This window comes from Schistocerca americana, chromosome 6 (genome assembly GCF_021461395.2).
Source record: "Schistocerca americana isolate TAMUIC-IGC-003095 chromosome 6, iqSchAmer2.1, whole genome shotgun sequence".
NCBI classification, from domain to species: Eukaryota; Metazoa; Arthropoda; class Insecta; order Orthoptera; family Acrididae; genus Schistocerca; species Schistocerca americana.
Window position 1 is genome coordinate 557,891,520 of NC_060124.1, and position 25,891 is coordinate 557,917,410.

The window sequence follows — 25,891 nt, forward strand, 5'->3', positions numbered from 1 at the left end:
ATGCCCTGTTTCTCTTATCATTGTTTACAGTCCAGTGGTGTCTGATTTCTTCTTCAGTTACTGCCGCCAAAACTTTGCTGTCTTCTCTCTGTGAGTGGCAGTAGTAGAGTGTATCGATACTAGTGCTGCTGTACTATCTTTGGTGTGTCAGATACATTATCCGGGTGTGCTGTGTGTTTCAGTCGGTCAGTTGGCACAGAGCAGTGAGGAATTCTCTGTGGCACGTGGTCAGGCCGGAGCCGCTGGCAGTATGCAAGTGTGGTTTTAGTTGCGAGGTTTACGAATTTCGTTGCCAACAGATCCTGGACACTAAAGTTGAGTGCTGACTATCAAGCCTCAACTGCTATCACATCTCTTCGTTTGATCCTGGTTGTCGCTTTCTGGGAGATTCCCGCGAATAACAACGTGTGTGCGTTGAAGTCGGCTAGAATTGCAGCCGTCTTCCTGTGTGGTGTTTAACTTAATTTAATTCATTCCTTCATTAATGAAGTATACTAGCGGTATCTTCTGCCTTGTGGCCATTGACGTTCCGGTTACATGCCCTGGGCGTTGACGTAGTTTTTGGCAGTGTATTTTCCTCGTCATGTTGATGCTGTCCAGCACGGCGTGTAGTTCGACAGCTGAGGTGTTGTTGGTAGTTTTGGGCGTTTATTCCGACTCGGCCGGATTGGGCACCAGTATCCTAAACATTGTGCTATTGACATGTTGTTGTTGTTTTAATGGTCGATTGGAGCAGAACTGATGTTGTCGGTTAGTTTGTTGGCTGGCTTTCGGGTGGATTTTACGTGAAGCATTTTAGGATAAAGCCTTTAGCCTATTTTGGTTGAAATTTGGAAGCTCTTTCCTTTAGGCCTTAAGCCATAAAATTGTTTTCTGCATTTTGAGTAGCCTTCAGCCGAGTTTTAATCTCCCTTAAACGAAAAATTCAAAGTACTTGTCTTCCCATTAGGTCATAAGATTGTTCTTCCTTAGTATGATGCCTTTAGCCGAGTTTTACACGAAATATTTTAAGGTAAGGCCCTCAGCCTTCTCAAATTGAAAGCTTTTCTTCCTAGGCCTTAAGCCATTAAAATGTTTTGTTGATATGCGGCCTTCGACGAGTTTTTAGCCTACTTAGATTAAACATTGAAAATCTTTGTCTCTTCCTTATGCGGTAACACTGTTCTTGATTAATTTGTGGCCTTCAGCTGAGTTCTATGGGAAAAATTTAAGGTAAGGCTTTCAGCCTATTTATATTAAAGATAATTTTTTTTTTTTTTTGTAAAGATGAGAAGCCTCCAGGAGAACTTCTGTACCTCAGTTCCTTGTTTAGGCCTTGTGCCTTGGATTTTAGATGTGGCCTTCAGCCATCCTAAATATTATCAAAGGAGCTCTTTCGTTAAAACCGTGATAGATTTTGATACTTGCATGAGTGATTGTGTGTTTTAACAAATAAAGTTTATATGTTGAGTGCAACTGACAGTAAATTACTTTGGCCCCTTTCCGCCAATATAACCTCATCCGCTCTGCTCTGCTTGCAAAGGGATTTCATATGCAACACACAAATTGCGTCGCGATTCAATACTAAAAGCTCCAGCGAATAACGCGGCTACCGTCACCGTATGGAACTTCTCCTGGGAGTCAAGTTAAGCTGGCCCAGTGGCCGACCAGTTCCAGGTGCTTCAGTCCGGGACCGAGCTGCTGCTGCGGTCGCAGGTTCGAATCCTGCCTCGGGCATGGACGTGTGTGATGTCCTTAGGCTAGTTAGGTTTAAGTAGTTCTAAGTCTAGGGGACTGATGCCCTCAGGTGTTATGTCCCATAGTGCTTAGAGCCACTTGAACTGTTTTTGAGTCAAGCTGCTTCTTTCCGATGCGCCACTGCCAGTTTACTGTAACGCTCGCACCCTCACATTGACGATGCAACACACAAATTACGTCGCGATTCGATACTACAGTTTCCAGCCGACTTACCTCCAAGTGACTAATGCGGCTACGATCACCATATGGAAACTTTCTGGGGGTCAAGTTGCTTGTTTCTGATGCACCACTCCCATCTTACAGTAATACTTACACCCTCACATTGACGATGCAACTAACAAAATGCGTAGCGATTCAATACTACAGGCTCCAATCTACCTCTCTCCAAGGACACATGTGGCTACAGTCACTGTATCGAACTTCTCCTGGGGGACATGTTGCCCATTTCCAATGAACTATTGTCAGTTTAATTTAACGCTTGCACTCTCACATTGTGTATGCAACAAGCAAATTGCCTCGTGATTCAATACTAAAGGCTAAAATACGACTTCCCTCCAACCAATTAACGCAGCTACGGTCACCGAAAGGAATATCTACTGGGAGTCAATCTGCTGGTTTCCGATGACCCACTGTGTTACTGTAAGCCTCGCTCCCTCCCATTCACGCTGCAACACACTTATTGCGTTGCAATTCCGTTCGCCAGCTTCCAACCGCCTTCTCTCCAAGCGACTAACGAGGCTACCATCACCGTAAGGAACTTCTCCTGAGGGGTCAGTTTGCTTGTTTCCGATGCACCATTGCCAGTTTAACTCTCGCAGTGGTGCTTCGGAAACTAGCAACTTGACTCCCAGGAGAAGTTCCATACGGTGTCCGTAGCAGCTTTAGTTGCTTCCAGAGAACTCGGCTGGAGCCTTTAGCATTGAATTGTGACGCAATATGTGTGTTTCACAGTGAGTGTGAGGATTCTAGGGTCACAGTAAACTGGCAGTGGTGCATCGGAAACAAGCAACGTGACTCCCGGAGAAGTTCCATATTGTGGCTGTAGTCGCGTTAGTCGCTTATAGCAAAAGTGGCTGGAGCCTTTAGTATTGTATAGTGACACAATTTGTGTGTTCCATCGTCAATGTGAGGATACAAGTCTCACAGTAAATTGGCAGTGGTGCATCGGAAAGAAACAACTTGACTCGCAGGAGAATTTCCATACGGCGATAGTAGGCGCGTTAGTCGCTTGGTGAAAATTCGGCACTGAACCTGTAGTATTGAATCGCGAAGCAATTTGTGTGTTGCATCGTCAACAGAGGGTGCAAGGGTTACATAAAACTGGCAGTGGTGCATCGGAAAGAAGTATCTTTACTCCCAGGAGAAGTTCCATACGGTGACCGTAGTCTCGTTAGTAGCATGAAGAAAAGTTGATTGGAGTGTGCAGTATTGAATCTCGACACAATCTGTGTGCTGCAGCATCAACGTGAGGATGTGAGGGTAAAGTTAACCAGCAGTGGTGCATCTAAAAAACAACTTTACTCCCAGGAGAAGCTACATACGGTGACTGTAGCCACATTAGCCGCTTGGAGAGAAGTCTGCTGGAGCCTCTAGTATTGAAACGCGAAGGAATTTGTGGGTTGCATGGTCAGTTTGAGGGTACGAGCGTCACATTAAAGCGGCAGTGGTGCATCGGGAACAAGCAGCTAGACTCTCAGGGGACGTTCCATACCGTGACGGCAGTTGCATTAGTCGCTTGGAGAAAACTTGTCATGGGGCCTGTTGTATTGAATTGCGACGCATGTTGTGTGTGACATCGTCAATGTGAGGGTGAGAGGGTTACAGTCAACTGGAAGTGGTGTATCATCATGAAGCATCTTGACTCTCCTGAGAAGCTTATACAGTTACCGTAGCCGCCTCAGTTTCTTGGAGTGAAGTTGGCTGGAACCTGTAGCATTGAATCGCGACGCAATTTTTTTGTTGCATCGTGAGTGTGAGGATGGGAGCTTTACAGTAAACTGATGGTGGTGCGCCGGAAACAAGATACTGGACTTCCAGTAGAAGATAAATACATTAAGCATAGCCGCATTAGTCACTTGGAGGGAAGTCGATTACGGCCTGTAGTATGGAATCTGGATGCATTTTGGGTGTTGCAACAATTGAAGGGGTGATGCTTCCAGTTATCTGGCAGTGGTGCATTGGAAACAAGCGACATGATTAACATCAGAAGTTCTGTATGGTGAATGTAGCCATGATAGTCCCTCGGAGAAAAGTCAGCTTGCAGCCTGTAGTACTGAATTGCGGCGCAATTTGTATGTTGCATCGTCAATGTGAGTGTGCGAGTGTTACAGTAAACTGGCAGTGGTGTATCGGAAACAAGCAGCTTCACTACCAGGGTCAATTCCATACAGCGACCGTAGCCACAATTGTCGCTTTGAGATAAGTCTGCTGGAGCCTTTAGTATTGAAACGCGACGGAGTTTGTGTGTTGCATCGTCAATGTCAGGACGAGAGTGTTAGAATATACTGGCAGTGGTGTTTCGGAAACAAGCAACTTGACTAACAGGAGAACATCCATAGGGTGACCGCTCCCGCATTAGTCGATTCAAAAGAACTTGGCTTCTGAATGCATAAATGAATCGATTTGCAATATATGTGTTGCATCGTGAATGTGAGGATACAAGGTGTACAGTAAAGTGGGAGTGGTTCATTGGAAATAAGCAACTTGACTCCCAGGAGATTTTTATATGGTGACCGTAGCCACGTTACCTGCTTGGAGAAAAGTAGAGTGGAGCCTGTAGTTTTGAATCGCGACAAAATCTGGGTGTTGCATTATCAATGTGAGGGTGCCAGGGTTATAGTAAAGGCATCAGAAACTAACAACTTGACTCCCAGTAGAAGTTCCATTCGGTGATCCTAGCCGAAGTTATTCACTTGGGGTGAAGTCGGCTGGAGACTGTAGTGTTGAATCGCGATGCAATTTGTGCGATGTGTCGCCAATGAGAGAGTGCAAGGGTTACAGTAAACTAGCAATGACCCAATGAACACACGGAACTTGACAGTCGCTTGTAGAGAAGTCGGCGTGGCCTGTAGTTATGAATCGCGACGCTATTTGTATTTTGCATCTTCAATATGAGGCTACGAAGGTTACAGTAAATTGTCAGTGGTGCAATGGAAGCAAGGGACTTCACGTCCAGGAGAAGTTCCATACGGCATCGTAGCCGCATCAGTCGCTGGGAGAGGATTCGGCTGGAGCCTGTAGTACTGAATGGCTACGCAATTTCTGTGTTGCATCGTCAATGTGAGGGTGCAGGGTAACAGTAAACTGGCAGTGGTGCATTGGAAACAAGCAACGTGCCTCCCAAGTGAAGTTTATACGGTGACCGTAGCCGCGTTATCCGCTTGGAGAGAAGTCTGTTGGAGATGGTAGTATTGAATGTCCACACAATTTGTGTGTTGCATCGTCAGTGTGAGGGTGCGAGGGTTACAGTAATCTGGCAGTGGTGCATCTCAAACAAGCAACATGTCTTCCAGAAGAAGTAGCCGCGTAAGTCGTTACGGAAAAGTCTCTTGGAGCTTGTAGTACTGAATCGTGGCCCATTTTGTGTATCGCAGTTTCAGTCTTGGGTGCCAGGATTACAGTAATCTGGCACTGGTACATCAGAAAGAGAGAACTTGACTCCCTGGAAAAGATCTATACGCTGATCCTAGCCACGTTATTCACTTGGATGGAAGACGGCTGGAGCTTGCAGTATTGATTCGCGACGCAATTTGTGTGTTGCTTCGTCAATAAAAGGGTGAAAGGGTTACAGTAATCTGGCAGTAATGCGTTGGACACAAGCAACTTGACGGCCAGAGGACGTTACATGCTGGGACTTGATCCGCGATAGTAGCTTGAAGAGAACTCGGCTGGAGCCTTTTGTACTGGAACGCGACGCAATTTGTGTGTTGAATTACCAGTGTCAGGGTTCCAGGGTTTACAGTAAACTGGCAGTTGTACATCGAAAAATAACAACTTGACTCCAAGGAGAAGTTGCATACAGTGTCTGTAGCCGAGTAGGTACCTTGGAGAAAAGTTGGTTAGAGCCTGAAGAATTGAATCGCGATGCAATTTGTGTGGTGAGTCGTCAGTGTGAGGGTACGAGGATTACAGTAAAGGTGCAGAGGACGAATAAAAACAAACAAGGAATTTGACTCCTAGGAGAAGTTCGATACGGCAATCTTAGCCGGGTCAGTCGCTTGGAGAGAAATCGGCTGGAGCCTTTAGCCTTGAATCGAGACGCAATTTGGTGTTGAATTATCAATATGAGGGTACCAGGGTTACAGTAAACTGGCATTTGTGTATCTCAAACAAGCAACTTAACTCCCAGGAGAAGTTTCATACGGTGACCGTAACCGCGCTAGTCGCTTGGAGAAAACTGTTGGAACCTGTAGTAATGAATCGCGGCTCAATTTGTTAGGGGCATTGTCAATGCGAGGGTACGAGTCTTGCACTAATCTGGTAGTGGTGCATCGGAATCAAGCAACTTGACTTCAAGGAGAAGTTCCATACGGAGATCGTAGCCACGTTAGTCGATTGGAGTGAGGTCAGAAGGAGCGTGTAGTATTGAATCACGACGCAATTTGCGTGTTGCTTCATGTGAGGGTTACAGTAAACTCGCAGTGTAGCAATGGAAACAAGAAACATGACTCCGAGGATAAGTTCCATTCGCCGATTGTATCCTTATCAGTCGCTTGGAGAGAAGACGGCTGGAGCCTGTAGTATTGAGTTGCAACGCAATTTGTGGCAGCGATGCATCGGAAATAACCATCTTGACTCCCAGGAGAAATGCCATACTGTGACCGTTGCATCTTTAATAGCTTCAAGAGAAGTTGGCATGGAGCGTGCAGTATTGAATCCCGAAGCAACTTGAGTCTTGCATCATCAATGTGAGGGTTACAGTAAACTGGCAGAGGTGCATCGGAAACAAGCAATTTGACTTCCAGGAGTAGTTCCATATAGTGACCGTAGCTGCTTTAGTCACTCGTAGAGATGTCAGCTCGAATCTGTAGTACTGAACTGCGAAACAATTAGTTTGATGCGTCGTCAATGTGAGGGTCCGAGAGTTAAGGAAAACTAAAGTGGTGTATAGGAAACAATCAACTTAACTCAAAGGACATGTCCCATACAGAGGCCGTAGTCGAATTAGCTCGGAGAGAATTGGCTGGAGCCTGTAGTATTGTACCCCGACACAATTTGCATTGTTACTTAGACGGTGCGGGGGCTACAGTAAACTGGCAGTGGAGCACCAGAAATAATCAATTTCACTCTCAGGATAAGCACCATACTTTTGTTTCCCGCCTGGAAGACGGCGCGTGGGTCTGCTCCTGAAAACTGAAAGGTTGGCTGAATGAAGGAAGCGAGCAGGAGCAGGAGAGGCAAAGAACTTCAGTACTGTGTGTGAACCGTAATCATCTTTACTTAACTTTGCGTACAAGTAGTGGTTCGGCCTCTGTGAAAAAGAAACAATATTGCTAGGTCGTCTCCTCGGAATCAAATGGGCAGAATCTACAGCGGTGTTTGTAGAGCTGAACAGCATGTGCTAGAGGGCGCTGTCGTCAGTGTCTGTCGTAGTGCCATTTTAAGAACTTGCCACTCCGCCATGGCATCGTAGCTATCGATACCACATCCCTCCCCCCTGAAATTACGCACCGTCGTTGTATATGGCTTCCGACGGCGGGTGGAGGGACCCAGGGGCGGCCCAGCTGAGGGGCGGACAGCGGATCTGCCGGAGTCTGTACACACAAGACCCTAAATTGCTCGCGAGGGGGCAGGGGAAACCCCCCGTGGAATTCCTGCCCAGGCCGCGCACCGCCGCTGGGTATGCTCAGATGAGGAGGCGGAGCAACGACCTCCATTGGCGACGGCGGCGTGACAGCAGCCTCAGCGTCCATCGGTTCCGGCACTGTGGAGGAACATAGTGGCGGCGGCGGCGGCGGCGGCGGCTGGAGTTGGTACCGTGGCGGCGGCGAGAGGCGCCCGTCTGGTGCAGGTGACTGGACTAGCAGCGGCGATGACGGTAGACGCGGCCGCGGCGGAGGCGCGAGTAGCTGAGGCGGCGGCAGTGAATTCGTGGGCTGAGGCGGCGGAAGCCTCGAAGCCTCCAATTCTACCGTAAAAAAACCATCGGCAGAAAACCGAGGACGGCACAAACAGATCTGGTTCCATCGTCGACTGACAGTGCCGGAGGGACCAGAAATGACAAATAAGGCGCGCCCAGGCTGGCGAAGAATGCGCCCCGGATTCTAGCGTTACCTGCCAGAGAAAACGCAATAGAACACCAAATCATGTGGCGCCAAGCCAGAACGAGGCGAAGCTGCGGAAGTGTGCAGCGGCGGGTGCAATAGCTGCAGGAGCGACCGATGGGCGCAGCCGTGTAGCAATTCCGCAGGGGAAGGGGTGCCACGCGGCTGAGAGCTATAGGAAGCAAGGAAAGTCCAGAGCGGACGCTCGCCAGAGTGCGTGGCGCGCAACTTGGTCGTCTGCGACTTAAACGTGCGCACAAAGCGTTCATCCTCGCCGTTCGACTGGGGGTGGAACGGGCCTGAGGTCAGATGACGAATGTCATTAGCAGCACAGAACGCTTCAAAGGACCCGAATTGGGGGCCATTGTCAGAGACAATAACTTCAGGAAGGCCCTCTATACAAAAAATAGAAGTCAAAGCCCGATTAGTGCCGGTAGATGTAGAGGAAATCATAGGTACAACAAAAGGAAAGTTGCTGTACGCATCAATAACTATCAACCCATGGAGAGCTGCATCAAACCAGTCTCTGGACTGAAGATCACAACAACAACAACAATCAACCAGCGGGTGTTCCAGAAAGGACCCACAAAATCAACATGAACGCGCTGCCAAGGCACAGTAGGAGTCAGCCAGTCAAAGAAGCGCTAGCGGGGATCAGATTGATGCTCCACGCAAGAGCGATAGTGAGCAAGCAGATTCTCAATATGTTTATCAATGCCGACCCAAGTGCAGTGACGACGCACTAATTGCTTCGTCAGCAGTGTACCCCAATGTGCAGCGTGCAGTAAACGGAGGATTTCCGACTGCAACGAACGAGGTACAACCACACGAGACTGATCACTGTCAGCTCATAACAAGGTAACACCGTTGTGTACAGACAAGTTGTGACGCTGCGCGAAGTAACGTGGAACAAGTAGATCTCGAATCTGTGTTGCAGATGAAGGACATTGAGTATGAATATACTGCAAAAGAATCTACAAAGAAGCATCAGCAGCTGTCGAGGAAGCAATGCGACGAAAATCCACCGCAAAACAATCAGCTAAATCTTTATCTTGCGAATCAATGCTACGGTCGCAGGTTCGAATCCTGCCTCGGGCATGGATGTGTGTGATGTCCTTAGGTCAGTTATGTTTAAGCAGTTCTTAGTCTAGGGGACTGATGAACTCTGATGTTAAGTCCCATAGCGCTCAGAGCCATTCGATTTTTTACGAATCAATAAACATGCAGGACAGTTCAGAAGAATCAAGCACTTTGTCAGGACCGATAGGTAGACGAGACAAATCATCAGCATTGCCATGCTGGGCCGTAGGCCGAAACAAGATTTCGTAATTGTAGTTAGACAAAAACAAAGACCAACGTTGCAACTTTTGTGCAGTACGGGCTGGAACTGGCTTCAACGGGTGAAACAATGACGTCAAAGGCTTATGGTCGGTGACCAAATAGAACTTGCGACCGTACAAAAAAATCATGAAACTTCCTCACTCCATATACAATAGCTAAGGCTTCTTTCTCGATTTGAGAATTGAGTTGCTGGGCGGAACTGAGCAACTGAGACGCAATAGTGATCGGGCGATCAACAGAATTAACACGGCGCGAGAGAACTGCTCCGATGCCGTGAGAAGATGCATCCACAGCCAAAACAACAGGTTTGGAGTGATCGAAAGGAATCAAACAGCGATCACCCAACAAAGCAGATTTGAGCTTGTGGAAAGCAGCGTCACAGTCCGAAGACCAAACAAAAGGAACGTTCTTACGCCGAAGGCGATGCAAAGGCGCTGCAATCTGCGCTGCATTTGGTATAAACCGAACATAATAAGTGATTTTGCTCAACACAGACTGAAGTTCTTTCAAGTTCCTGGGTGCTGGCAAGCCTCTAATTGCACAGAGATGTGACAGTCTCGGTTTGAAAAAATTTGCACTTGTCTGTTACACTTTAGTCCTGCCTGCAAAAGTACAGTAAATAAGGCACGCAATTTCTGCAAATGTTCGTCAGGGGTGCGACCTGATACAACTATATCGTCCAGATAATTTGAGCAACCAGGGACAGTGGCACACAACTGCTGCAAGTAGGACTGAAAAATAGCAGGAGCCGAAGCACAACCGAACAGAAGGCGGCGAAACTTGAACAAGCCAAGGTGGGTGTTGATCACAAAATAGCACTGCGACTGTTCGTCGAGCGGAATTTGAAAGTATGCGTCCCGCAAGTCAATAGTGGAAAAGAATTTTCCCGCACCAAGCTTATCAAAAATGCCTTCAGGACGCGGTAACGTAAAAGTAGCTACTACTGTCTGAGGGTTTACTGTATACTTAAAGTCAGCACAAATACGGAGACGACCGTTTGGTTTGTTCACACACACTACAGACGAAGCCCACGGCGAAGCAGAAACAGGTTCAATGACACCACTGTCTTGCAAATGCGGAAGTTCAGCAGCTACGGTGTCGCGCAGTGCGTGCGGTACCGGGCGTACGCGCTGGGAAATAGGCGTGTCATTGTCTTTGACTACAACATGCGCTGCAAAGTCTGTGGCATATGGATATATTTTAAAATTTTGAAAGTTAATTGTGGCCTTCAGCCATTGGTATTGCAGCTTGCATGTGTTAGCCGTGATATGTTTCTGTTTTTATTTTATTTGCCTCTTTACTTGCGTTTTTATCTTATTAATTTTTAAGATCTCTTGTTTTTTAAAATATTTTGGCCTTCTGCCTTTAATAGTCTACGGTAGCATACTCTCAAATTTTGAAACTCTAATGTAGCCTTCAGCCATTTGTATTGCACCTTTCATATGTTTGTTCTATCTACCTTGCTGTGATGTTTGTTTTTTAATTATTTTATTGCTATCTTAATTGGATTTTATCTTGTTGATTTGTTAAGATTCCTTGTTTGAAGGCCTTGAGCTGTGAAAGAATTGCATTCAGTAAAGGTCCGGATACGTGCCGATTTAGTTGTAAAAGTGTTATTAGATTACAATAAATTACAATTAAAAGGTGAAACTGGTCCCAACCTATGTGGCCCTTTCCACAATCCTAATTACCTGTTCTGCCAAGGGCGTATAGTGGGCTTATCACACGTTAACTCATAGGAGAAGTTCCATACGGTGACCGTAGGCACGTTAGTTGCTTGGAGAAAAGTCGGCTGGTGCCTGTTGTATAGAAACGCGACACAATTTGTGTGTTGCATCGTCAATGTGAGGGTGAGAGGGCTACAGTAAACTCGCAGTGGTGCGTTAGAAAGAAGCAACTCGACTCCCAGAAGAAGTTCCATAGGGTGACCAAAGCCCCGTTAGTACATTGGAGAAAAGTCACCTGGAGTCTTTAGCATTGCATCACAAAGCAATTTGTGTGTTGCATCGTCAATGTGAGTGTGCAAGGGTTACAGTAAACTGACAGCGGTGCGTCGTAAAAAAGCAAGTTGACTTCCAGCATCATTTCCATACGGTGACCATAGCCGCGGTAGCCGCTTGGAGAGAAGACACCTAGAATCTGTAGTATTGACTCGAGACGAAATTTGTGTGATACATAGTCATGTGAGGGTCCGAGATTTAAAATAAACTGGCAGTAGTGCATCGGAAACAAGCAACTTTACTCCCAGGAGGAGTTCCATCCGGTGACCATAGCGGCGTTCGTCGATTGGAGAGGAGTCGGCTGATGCCTCTAGAATTGAATCGCACGCAATTTCCGCGCCATTTCTGTGTTGCATGGTGAAAGTGAGGGTCCGAGTATAACAGTAAGGTGCCAATGGTGCATCGGAGAGATGCAACTTGACACCAAGAAGAAGTTCCATACGTTGACCATAGCCGCGTTAGTCGATTTTACAGAAGTCAGCTAAAGTATATAGTATTGAATCGCGACGCAATTTGTGTGTTGCCCCGTCCATGCGACGGTGAGACGGGTGCAGCAAACTGGCAGTGGTGCCTCCGAAACAAAAGCTTGATTTCCAGGAGAAGTTCCGTACGGTGACCAAAGCCGAGTTACACGATTTGAGAGAAGTAGGCTGGAGTCTGTAGTATTGAACCGCGATGCAATATTTGTGTTCCATTGCCGATGTGAGGGAGTGAGGGTTACAGTAAACTGGCAGTGATACATCGGAAACAAGCAAATTGAGTCCCAGGAGAACGTCCATACAGCACCGTACCATGTTAGTCAGTTGGAGATAAGTGGGCTGGAGCCTGTAATATTGAATCAAAAAGCAATTTTTGTATTGCATCGTCAATTTTTGGGTCGGAGGTCTACGGTAAACTGGCAGTGGTTCATCGGAATCAAGCAACTTGACACCCAGGGAAAGTTCTATAAGGTGCCTGTAGTGGCGATAGTTGCTTGGAGAGAAGTCGGCTGGAACCCGTAGTATCGTATCGCGATGCAATTTGTGTGTTGCATGGTCAATGTGATTATCGGATATTTACAGTAAACTGGCAGTGGCGAGTTGGAAAGAAGCAACTTCACTTTCTGGGGAAGTTCCATACTGTGACCAAAGCCACGTTACAACACCGGAGAGAAGTCGGCTGGAGCCTGAAGTATTGAGTCATGACGGAATTTGTATGTTGCATCGTAAATGTGAAGATGCGAGTGTTACAGTAAACTGACAGTGGTGCATCGGAAAGAAGTAACTTGACTCCCAGGACAATTTACGTAAGGTGACCAAAGACGCGTTAGTCGACAGGAGGAAAGTCGGCTGCAGTCTGCAGTATTGTATCACAATGCAATTTGTGTGTTGCATCGTCAGTGTGAGGGTGTGAGACTTACAGTCAACTGGTAGTCGTGCATCGGAAAGAAGCAACATGACGCCCAGGAGTCGTTCCATACAGTGACCATAGCCGCGTTATTCCATTGGAGAGAAGTCGTCTGGGGTCTGTAGTGTTGAATCACGACGTAATTTGTATGTTGCATCGTCAAGGTGAAGATGGGATGGTTACAGTAAATTCGAAGTGGTGCATCGGAAACAAGTAACTTGACCTCCAGGAAAATTCCATACGGTGTCGAAAGCCGCGTTAATCGCTTCGAGAAAAGTCCTCCAGAGTACCATGTATTGAATCACGACGCAATTTCTGAGTTGCATCGTAAACGTGACGGTGCGGGAACTACATTAACTGGCAGTGGTCCATCGGAAAGAAGAACTTTACTTCCAGGAGAAGTTCCATACGATGATTAAAACCGCTTCCATAAGGTGACCGTAGCCGTGTTATTCGCTTGGACTGATGTTGGCTGGAGCCTGAAGTAAAGAATCGTGACGCACTTTTATATGTTGCATGGTGAATTTGAGGGTGCGTGTGTTGCAGTAAACTGGCAGTGGTGTATCTGGAAGAAGCAACTTGACTACCAAGAGAAGTTCCATACAGTGACCAAAGCCTCGTTAGTCAGATGGAGAGAAGTAGGCTGTAGCCTGAAGTACTGACTGGCGACGCAATTTCTGTGTTGCATCGTCAATGGAGGTGTCGAGGGTTACAGTAAATTTGCAGTGTTGCACCGGAAACAAGTAACTTGACTCCCAGGGAAAGTTCCAAACGGCGCACGTAACCGCGTCAGTCTTTTTAAGAGAAGTCGGCCGGAGACCTCATTATTGAATTGCGTTGCAATTTGTGTGTTGCATTGTGAGTGTGAGGGGGCGATTGTTACAGTAAACTGACAGTGGTGCTTCGGAAAGAAGCAACGTGAATCCCAAAAGAAGTTCCATACGTCAACCTAAGCCCCATTAGTCGTTTGGAGAGACGTAGGCTGTAGACTGAAGCATTGAATAGCGATGCAATTTCTGTGTGTCATCTTTAATGTGAGGGTGCGAGGGATACAGTAAACTTGCAGTGGTGCATGGGAAAGAACCAACTTCACTCCCAGGGAAAGTTAAATACGGTGCACGTAACCGCATTAGCCGATTGGAGAGAAGACAGCGTAGTCTCTGTTATTCAATCGCGACGCAATTTGTGTGTTGCATCGACATCGTGACGGTGCGAGGGTTACAGTAAACGACAGTGGTGCATCGGAAACAAGTAACTTGAATCGCAGGAAATGTTCCATATTCTGCTCCTTGTCACGTTAGTCACTTGGAGAAAAGTCGGCTTGAGCATGAAGTATTGAATCGCGACGAAATTTCTGTGTTGAATCGTCACTGTGATGGTGTGAGAAAAAAAAAATGGTTCAAATGGCTCTGAGCACTATGGGACTTAACATCTATGGTCATCAGTCCCATAGAACTTAGAACTACTTAAACCTAACTAACCTAAGGACAACACACAACACCCAGTCATCACGAGGCAGAGAAAATCCCTGACTCCGCCGGGAATCAAACCCGGGAACCCGGGCGTGGGAAGCGAGAACGCTACCGCACGACCACGAGTTGCGGACGATGGTGTAACAGTTACAGTAAACTTTCAGTGGTGCATCGTAAAGCACCAATTTGACTCCGAGTAAAAATTCCGTACACTGACAACAGCCGCGCTGGTCGATTGGACAGAAGACGGCTGGAGTCTTTAGTAATGAATGGCGACGCAAATTCTGTGTTGCATTGTCAATATGAGGGTGTGACAGTTACAGTAAACTTTCAGTGGTTCATCGGAAAGTAGTAATTTGTCTCATAGGAGAAGCTCCACACCGTAACAAAGCCACGTCAGTCGATTGGAGAGAAGTCGGCTGGAGCCCGCAGTATTGAATCGCGTCGCTATTTGTGTGTTGCACCGTCAGTGTGAGATTTCGAACGTTACACTAATCTGACACTGATGCATGGGAAACGTGCAACTTGACTCATAGGAAAAGTTCCATGCAGTGACAGTAGCCACGTAAGTCGGGTGGTGGAAAGCCGGCTGGTGCCTTAACTGAATCGCGACATAATTGCTACATTCAGTTGTCAATGTGGGGGTTCGAGGGTTGCAGTAAACTGGAAGTGGTGCATCGGAAAGAAGAAATTAGACTCCCAGGAGAGTTTCCATACTGTGACCAAAGCCGCGTTAGTCGACTCGAGAGAGGTCGGCTTGCGTCTGTGTTATTCAATCGCGACGCAATTTGCGTGTTGGATCGTAAATGTGGGGTTCGAGGGTATAGAAAACTGGCAGCAATGCATCGGGAGGAACCAACTTGACTCGCAGGAGAAGTTCCATACGGTGACCAATGGCCCGTAAGTCAATTGGAGAGTAGTCGGATAGAGCCTCTAGTATTGAATCGCTTCGCCATTTTTTGAAAGGCATCATCAACACGAGGGTGCGCGGGGTACAATAAACTATCAGTGGTGTATCGGAAAGAAGGAAATGTAATCCCAGGAAAAGTTCCATGCGGTGTACAAAGCTGTGTAAGACGCATGGAGGATAATCGTCTGGAGAATGTAGTATAGACTCGCGCCGCAATTTGTGAGTTGCATCGTGAATGTGAGGGCGCGAGTCGTACAGTAAGCCAGGAGTGGTGCATTGGAAACAAGCATCATGACTCCGAGGAGTAGTTCCATATGGTGCTAGTAATCGCGTTAGTCGATTGGAGAGAAATCGCCTGGAGGCATTATCATTGAATCGCGCCGCATTTTATGTGTTGCATCGTGAATGTGAGGGTGCGAGTGTTACAGTAAACTAACAGTGGTGCATCGGAAAGAAGGAAATTGACTCCCAGGAGAAGTTCCATGAAGTAGGCAGAGCCGTGTGTGTTGCTTCGTCAACATGAGGGTGCGAGTGTTACTGTTAACTGTCAGTGGTGCCTCGGAAACGAGCAAGTTGACTTCCTGACGTACTTCCGTATGGTGAACGCGGCTGCGGTAATCGCTTGGAGATAAGTTGAATGAATCCTGTTGTATCGAATCACGATGCAATTCGTGCGTTGCATTGTCACTGTAAGCGTGCAACAGTTACAGTAAACTTGTAGTGATGCTACGGAGACAAGCTATTTCACTCCCACAAGAACATCCAAATGGTGACCGAAGCCATGTTAGTCGTTTGGAGAAAAGTCGGCTGTGGTATGTAGTATTGAAACGAGACGCAATTTGTATGTTCCGTTGTGCATGTGGGGGTGCGAGGGTTTCAGTAAACTGGCAGTGGTGCATCGGAAAGAAACAACTTGACTCAGAGGAGAACTACCACGCGGTGTCCATAGCCGCGTTAGTCGATTTGAGAGAAGTCGGCTGCAGCCTATAGTATTCAATCGCGACGCAATATGTGTGTTGCATCGTCAATGTGAGGATCTGAGGTTACACTAAACTGCAGTGGTGCATCGGAAACATGCAACTTCACGCAAAGGAGAAGTTCCATATGGTGACCGTATCCTTGATAGCCTCTTGGATAAATGTTGGCTGGAGCCTGTGGTGTAGAATCGTGACACAATATGTGTATTCCAACGTCAATGTGAGAGTACGACGGTTACAGTAAATTGGCAATGATGCATCGGAGAGAAACAATTTGACTCTCACAAGAAATTCCAAACGGTGACCGAAGAAGTATTAGACACTTGGGGAAATGTCACATGTAGCCTGTAGTAATAAATCGCGGCGCAATTTGTGTGTCATGCAACTTCCATACGGTGACCATAGCAGCTTTACCTCTTGTAGAAAAGTCGGTTGGAGCCTGTAGTACTGAATCGCGACGCAGTTTCTGTGTTGCATTGTCAATGTGAGGGTGCGAGGGTTACAATAAACAGGCAGTACTCCATCGGAAACAAGCAACTTGACTCCCAGGAGAAGTTGTATACGGTGACCACAGCCACATTAGTCGCTTGGAGAGAAGTCAGTTGGAGGCTGTATTATTGAATCGCGACACAATTTCGTTTTTGCATCCTCAATGTGAGTTGCTAGGGTCACAGTAAACTGGCAGTGGAGCACTGAAAAAACTGAATGACTCCCAGAAGAAGTTCCATACGGTGGTCGTAGCCACGGTAGTCTCTTGGAGAGAAGTCGGTTGGAGCCGGTCGTATTGAATCGCGACGTATCTTCTGTGTTGCATCGTGAATGTGAAGGTGCGAGTGATACAGTAACCGGCATTGGTGCATCGGAAACAAGTTACTTGACTGCCAGGGTTAGCTCCATACGGTGACCATAGCCGCAGTAGTCACTTGTAGAAAAGTCGGTTGAGGCGTTTAGTATACAATCTTGAGGGAATTTGTGTGTTGAATCGTGAATGTGAGGGTGCGAGGCATACAGTAAACTCTCAGTGGTGCATCAGAAAAAAGCTACTTGACTCCCAGGAAAAGTTCCATACGGTGACCAAAGACGCGTAATCCGACAGGAGAAAAGTCGGTTGGAACCTGTAGCATTGAATCGCGACGCAATTTGTGAGTTGCATGGTGAATGTGAGGGTGCGAGTGGTACAGTAAATTGGAAGTCGTGGATCGGAAAGAAGAAAATTTACTCCCAGGAGAAGTTCCATACTGTGGACAAAGCCGCGTAAATCGACTAGAGAGTAGGAGACTGGAGAATGTAGTATTGAATCGCGAAAAAACATTTGTGTTGCATATGGTGACCGAAGCCGCTTTAGTTATTTGGAGAAAAAGTCGGCTGAAGCCGGTAGTATTGAATCGTGACACAATTTGTGTGTTGCATCGTCAATATGAGCGTGCGAGGTTACAGTATACTGGCAGTGGTGCATCGGAAACAAGCAACTTCACTCCCACATAATGCTACATACGGTGACCGCAGCCATTTTTGTTGCTTAGATGGAATCCGGCTGGAGGCTGTAGAATTGAACCACGACGCAATTTATGTGTTGCGTCGATAATGTGAGGGTGCGAGGGTTCCAGTAAATTGGCAGTGGTGCATCGTAAACAAGCAATTTGACTCCCAGGATAGATTCCATACGGTGACCGTAGCACTGTTAGTCGCTTGGAGAAAACTCAGCTGGAGCCTGTAGTATTGAATTGCGGCGCAATTTGTGCGTTGAATCGACAATGTAAGGGTGCGACGGTTACATAAAACTGCTAGTGGTGTATGAGAAATAAGCAACCGTCTCCCAGGAGATGTTAAATACGGTGACCGACGCCCAGTTAGCCGCTGGGGAAAGAAAATGTTAGCTGGAACGTCTGGAGTTGGATCCCGACTCAATTTGTGTGCTGCGTTGTCAGTGTGAGGGTATTAAGTTTACACTAAACTGGCAGTGGTTCTTCAGAAACATGCTACTTGTCTCTCAGGAGAAGTTCCGTATGGTGACCGTTGCCGCGTAAATCGATTGGATGGAAATAGGATGCAATTTGTAATATTCAATCGCGACATAATTTGTATGTTGCATTGGCAGTGAGGTGTTGCGAAGGTTACAGTAAACTGGCAGTGGGTCATCAGAAACAAAGACTCCCAGGAGAACTTCCATAAGGTGACCAAAGTCGCATTGTCGCTTGTAACGGATTCAGCTAGAGCCTGTAGTATTGAATCACGACACTGTTTGCGTATTGCATCGTCAATGTGAAGGTGCTGGGGTTACAATAACCTGGCACTGCTCCATCAAACAAGCAACTTGACTCCCAGCACAAGTTCCATACGGTGACCGTGGTAGCGGTACTCGCTTGTAGAAAAACGTGCTGTAGCCTGTAGTGTACAATCGCGAGGCAATTTGTGTGTTTCATCGTCAATGTGAATGTGCGACTGTTACAGCAAACTGTCTGAGGTGCATCGGAAACTAGGAACCGACTCCCAAGAGTAGTTTCATTTGGTGACTGTAGCAGGGTGTATACGCGGACAATAAAAAAAAACCTCCCCCATTTTTCCCGCATTTCCCGGTTAAGAATACACTTCATCCGGGATTAAAACACACTTTTTCCGTGTTAGTAAGTGACAGTATATTTTGCCTCGGAACTGTAAAATTATCAATCCTTTGAACGGTTGTGTTTTAATACACGGACGTAGAATTTCCCGGCACTTTAGAAAATGAAATTCAGGGAAGAAAACTCTTTTTGGAAAGATTTTTGATGTGCAGAAACATGTACGTTGCATATTTTCGTATTACGAAAGTATAAATTCGAATTCCACCAAACACCACATGTTACTTTCCTAACCCTTGTAATAGAGATTGCGATGCGCTTTTGTAAGCCAGTCATAGCTCATGTCACGTGATGCCGCTAGTCGATGACAGCGGATATTCAGACCACAGGACACGTGATGTCATCTAATAGCAACATCCCTGTTAAGTAGTGCGGATACACACACAGGAAAAGTTAATGTTTTAAATTAATACACATAGTGTTGCTACAAGAAAATCAAAGCTTTCGCATATAATATTGGTCTCTATGGTTAATAAGCTGCAAAACTTTCACATATAATGTTGATATTTTTTGCGTGTGTTACACTTTAAGATATATCACACAAATGTGCCAGTAAAATTTTTAGCCGAGTCCAGCGACTTGTCCTCAGAGTTCTCCACAAATAATGTAGCTACCGCAGAGGAAAGAGAGCTTCCCGTAGCACTACATCAATTTACTCATAATAACGACATGAATGTCCTATCTTCTGAGCTCGAAATATTTCTAAATGGCTCGTCATCAAACGCTATGTGATTTAAATGGTTCAAATGTCTCTGAGCACTATGGGACTTAACATCTGAGGGCATCAGTCCCCTAGACTTAGAACTACGTAAACCTAACTAACCTAAGGACGTCACACATCCATAACCGACGCAGGACTCGAACCTGCGACCGTAGCAGCCGCGTGGCTCCGGACTGAAGCACCTAGAACATTTTGACCACACTGGCCGGCTATGTGATTTAAGAAATTCATCGTATATTCTCGCACATAGTTCAACTTGCGTGAAAGGAAATTATCTTTGAAAGTAACGCTTTTCAAACCACCGTTCGCAATATTTTCCTGCGACCTCTTAGAGATAGGTTCGTTTCAGTACTCGTCAGAGAGCGCCAGATAAAAGGCGCCACTGCGCCTTGGCAGCTGCTATGACGGAGAAAGCCCGTCTGTCCGTACGTGGAAAACATTAAAAGATCTTACATTATGTCATAAAAGAAAAAAGACATCAGAGGATACTCTAAATGTATCGGAATTTCGTGAACCAAACCAAAATTGCACATTTAAAGTTCAAATGGTTCAAATGGCTATGAGCACTATGGGACTTAACATCTGAGGTCATCAGTCCCCTAGAACTTAGACCGTCGCGGTCGCGCGGTTCCTGACTGAAGCGCCTAGAACCGCTCAGCCAGCATATTTAAAGTGCTTACTTAAAGAGCACATTCGTATGTCCAGATTCCCAATGACGTAGACCTCAACCTGATATTAAGATTATCAGTGTGGGTTTCGGGATGTAAATTTTCTTGGAGTCCCAGTACTGTATTGGCTCATTTTTGATTCTTTATTATGGCATAATGCAATACGTGCTAGAAGATGAAAGCGTGCACTTGAAATGCAGCGAGCAGTTGAAATTAGCGAATAGTGTGGAACTAAACACTTTGTTTCAAACACATTGACTGTCTCAGCGTAATAGATTAATAAAAACCAAATTTCTTTAGCAAACCGACAAAAATAACTTCATTGTTCTAGAAGGCGACGAATGCATGGCTGTCAGAAAAGTGGAAATAAAATGAAATCTGAAACTAATAGCGTATATTAGCCTTCCGTAATTATGTAAATGTATTTTAGTTCACTTGCTAGCTCCCGGCCACAGAAATCCATTTTGTTTTCTTTTGACGTGAGAGCATTAATCATAGAGGACACAGCAAAATCACTAAATGTAAACACGTGTCACGTGCAGACTACACACTATAATTCAGACTGCTCTGCGCATCAGCCTAGGACCTACGATATTTCCGAACATGGGCAATATTAAGATAGTGCCCCCCCCCCCCCCCCCCACACACACCTCCCAGCCCCCCCCACGCTCGACGGTTGAGAACGCAAAAAAAGTTTTAAAAATTGAATTTTCAAAAATATGCTCATTTTGTAGCGCGCATCTTTCTGAAGAGTCTGATACGTAAAACATATATGTTCGAGGAAATGTAAGACCTGTTATTTGGTCTTAAGCGTGCCAGAGTGCAGTGCCACCCCTCTTCACACAGCATTCTTCTATCGCACGTCACTGCATTTCGCTTCGTAGAATTGAAGCGTGTATATTTTGTGCTGGATGCCATCAGAATATATTCAGGACAGTGGAAATTAAAATGTCCTGTGGTGCCTCTCCTGCTCCCAGTCGCCCGGTTTGACATCCTGCCCCTCTTTCTTTCTTTTTTTTTTTTAAAAAAACCCTCAATTAATACTGGATGGGATTGTTTGTAATCGGGAGAACAAGAACTCTTCAGAAAATTTGCACTCTTCATTGCCTGTTAGCTAATAACCTTCTGTTGTGGGTGACATAAAATTAAATATAGGATACATAAAACCAGTAAAGACAAGAGACAAGCAATAATACAGTACACATTTCTTCAATCCTTGGCTCCTGGCATTGTTTTCTCTCTCACCTTGCTACAGCTTTACATGACGTGCTTTCCTTTCTGCGACAGAATCTATTACCTCATCAAAGTTCTTCAAACGTTTTGCTACGTGAAAAATCGAAATATCTTTGTCTAATACTGCGCAAGCCGTTAATACAAATAGTACCCAAGACTGGTGTGGTTTCTCGATCTGATTACGTCTATTTTGTCACTGTCCGCTACATAAAACAAAATAAGCCTTTCTAACACTGCAGAAATTGTAACACACAGCAAATAAACGAGACTGTTTTGGCACAAATGGTCATTTTTATAACACGACAGAATATAATTCACGAAGACCAACATAAAATGCCTATTAGCCCTACTACAAGCAAAAAGCGTTATGTTTGAAAATAATTTCACATTTCAATCACACGCTCCAGTTTCTCGAGCATGAGATCGAGAAGTAGTAGAACGAGATTTTTATACAAATTTGGAATCGCCATATTCTTCCCTAATTTGTGTGATGTCCCCGATTCTTCTCCTTCCTCCTAACAAATCATCTTGTCATGACTAATCTGGAACTATTCCTGCCTTTGCCAAAACTTATTCGCCAGTTAACTTCACTAACCCTGCCAGAATCACCGATTTAGTTATCCCTGATTATTCTCTGGTTAGGCGTTGTTATGTTCGCATAAACCGTTTTCAGCGCTGTTCCAGAATAGAACTTAAGCGGCTGCTACACGGGGACTGTACAACTGGCCCTTACTAGTGTAGCGATCTGGCCAAAAATTTTCTGACAAAATTTCATTTTCCTGGATACATCGAGAAGATAATACGTAATCCTCCTTACTTGTTACTCCTGTTGGTCGTCTATTTTCACTCTGGTAGTTTGAATATATGGATTTCCCTCGTAATTATAACAACGCTTATCATTCGCCAACCCAAACAACATAATCAGACAGCGACTGGCGTTCACGCGTTCGGCTTTACTACGCTCAGCTTGTATATCCTGATCCCCGTTTGCCTTCAGGAAAGTTTATTTCTAGATGCGACGAGGACTCCCCTGACAGAGACATCATATACACTATGCACGCATTCAAAAATGAAGTTAAGAGATGCTGTTTTTTTTTTTTTTTTTTTTTTTTTTTTTTTTTTTTTTTTTTTTTTTTTTTACCTTAGGACCAAACTGCTGATGTGATGTCATCGGTCTCTAGGCTTACACACTACTTAATCTAACTTAAACTAACTTACCCTAAAGACAACACATACACCCATGCCTGAGGGAGGATTCGAACCTCCGACAGGGGGAGCTGCGCAAACCGTGACAAGTCGCCCCAGACCGCTTGGGTACCCCGCGCAGCTTATGATTCATTCAGAAAGCAACGTACAAAGTGTGTTCAAAAACCAAAAGGGATGCGCATCAAAATCATATGAGTAGTCGATAGACCAACGTGCGCTGGATGCTAGGCGCTTTGTGAAACAAGGTTTTTTCTCCTCAAGAATATGAATTTGGCGCCCCACCCCCCTGCCTCATAGATCCGGGCCCGCTGCGCATGCATGAATCTGGCAGCTTGGGCGCAGCAGGAACATACTTCCCGGTTGCATCAAGCTGCTTGCTGTGACTGCTTACATAACCAACAGCCACATTTCTGTAGCCAGAAACGGGAGAAGGTACTACTCATACGCCACTCAATTACGCTGCGCACGAGACCGCTCGTAACTGCTAAAACGAATCTAATGTAAACAGTTGTGACGTCACGCTCATCGGAGGCAATTTGTTGTTATGAAGCACTGCATAGACGTCCTAAAGCCTTTGACAAATTTTGCTCTTGGCAAACGCTTGTATGAGCAATGTGTTTTTTGTTGTGTATGGCACATTTCCTTTGCAATTTATGTTTTATTTAAATTCTCTTTCTCGTTCACGATTTATTGTTGCAGTATTATTCTGCAGTAGCAGGATACAGTAATATCTTTGTTAGAGTAGCGATTCTTACCAGTGAAAATTAGAAAAATTTAACTGAAAACTAAAAAACGAAACATTCCCGGAATTCTAAAATATTCCCGTGTTTTTCACGGTTTTCTCCCGGATGAAAAAATCTCGGATTTTCCAGGATCTCCCGGTTGTCCCGGGTCGCATACACCCTGGACTGTAGCGGCGTAAGTCGAGTAGATGGAAGTCGGCAGGAGTCTGTAGTATTGAAACGCGACGCAATTTGTGCGTTGCCATCGGCAATGAGAGGGTGCGAGGGTTACAGTAAACTGGCACTAGTACATCATAAACAAACAACTTGACTCCCAGGAGAAGTTGCATACGGTGACCATAGCCACGTTAGTCGCTAGGAGAAAAGACGGCTGGAGGCTGTATTACTGAATCACGACAGAAATTCTGTGTTGCATCGTCAATGTGAGGATGCGAGGGTCACAGTAAACTGGAAGTGGTGCATTGCAAACAATCAGTTTGACTCCCAGGAGAAGTTTCATACCGTGATCGAAGCCACGTTAGTCTCTTGGAGAGAGGTCGTTCAATTACACTCCCACGAGATGTTCCATACGGTGGTCGTAGGTACGGCAGTCTCTTGGAGAGAGGTCGGCTAGAGCCTGTGGTATTGAATCGCGACGTTATTTGTGTGTTGCATCGTCAATGTCAAGGTGCAACTGTTACAGTAAACTGGCAGAGGAGCTTCGGAAACAAGCAACTTGTACTCAGGAGAAGTTCCATATGGTCACCATAGCCGCGTAAGTGGATTACATGAAAGACAGATGGAGTTTGTAATATTGAATCGCGACACAATTTGAGAGTTCCATCGGCAATGAGTGGTTGCGAGGATTACAGTAAACATGCAGTGGTGCATGGAGAAGGAACAACTTGACTCCCAGGAGACCTTCCATACGGTGACCATACGTGTATTATAGCATGTGAAGTATTTGGCTGGAGGCTGCAGTATTGAATCGGGATGCAGTTTGTGTGTTGCATCTTCAAAGTGAGGGTGCAAGGGTTACAGTAACTTGGCAGTGGTGCATGGAGAAGGAACAACTCGACTCCCAGGAGAACTTCCATACGGTGACCATGCGTGTATTATAGCTTGTGAAGTATGTGGCTGCATGCTGTAGTATTGAATCGGGATACAGTTTGTGTGTTGCATCGTCAAAGTGAGGATGCAAGGGTTATAGTAACTTGGCAGTAGTGCATGGAGAGGGAACAACTTGACTCCCAGGAGAACTTCCATACGGTGACCATACGTGTATTATAGCATGTGAGGTATTTGGCTGGAGGCTGCAGTATTGAATCGGGATGCAGTTTGTGTGTTGCATCTTCAAAGTGAGGGTGCAAGGGTTACTGTAACTTGGCAGTGGTGCATGGAGAAGGAACAACTCGACTCCCAGGAGAACTTCCATACGGTGACCATACGCGTATTATAGCTTGTGAAGTATTTGGCTGGAGGCTGCAGTATTGAATCGCGATGCATTTTGTGTGTTGCATCGTCCAAGTGAGGGTACAAGGGTTACAGTAACTTGGCAGTGGTGCATGGAGAAGGAACAACTCGACTCCCAGGAGGACGTCCATACGGTCACCATAGTAGCATTACCTCCTGTAGAGAAGTCAGTTGGAGCCTGTAGCATCGAGTCGCGACGCAGTTTCTGTCTTGCATCGTCAATGTTCGGGTGCGAGGGTTACAATAACCTGGCAGTGGTGCATCGGAAACAAACAACTTGACTCCCAGGAGAACTTCCATACGGTGACCATACGTGTATTATTGCTTGTGAAGTATGTGGAGCAGGCTGTAGTATTGAATCGGGATACAGTTTGTGTGTTGCATCGTCAAAGTGAGGGTGCAAAGTTTATAGTAACTTGGCAGTAGTGCATGGAGAGGGAACAACTTGACTCCCAGGAGAACTTCCATACGGTGACCATAGCAGCATTACCTCTTGTAGAGAAGTCAGTTGGAGCCTGTAGTACCGAGTCGCGACGCAGTTCCTGTGTTGCATCGTCAATGTTAGGGTGCGAGGGGTACAATAACCTGTCAGTGGTGCATCGGAAACAAGTAACCTGACTCCAAGGAGAACTTCCATACGGTGACCATACGTGTATTATAGCTTGTGAAGTATTTGGCTGGAGGCTACAGTATTGAATCAGGATGCAGTTTGCGTGTTGCGTCGTCAATGTGAGGGTGCAAGGGTTACAGTAAACTGGCAGTGGTTCATGGAGAAGGAACTACTTGACTCCCAGGAGAACTTCCATACGGTCCCCATATCAGCATTACCTCTTGTAGAGAAGTCAGTTGGAGCCTGTAGTATCGAGTCGCGACGCAGTTTCTCTGTTTCCATCGTAAATGTTATGGTGCGAGGGATGGAATAACCTGACAGTGGTGCATCGGAAACAAGCAACTTGACTCCCAGGAGATCTACCATACGGTGACCATACGTGTATTATAGCTTGTGAAGTATTTGGCTGGAGGCTGCAGTATTGAATCGGGATGCAGTTTGTGTGTTGCATAGTTAAAGTGCGGGTGCAAGGGTTACAGTAACTTGGCAGTAGTGCATGGAGAGGGAACAACTTGACTCCCAGGAGAACTTAAATACGGTCACCATTGCAGCAT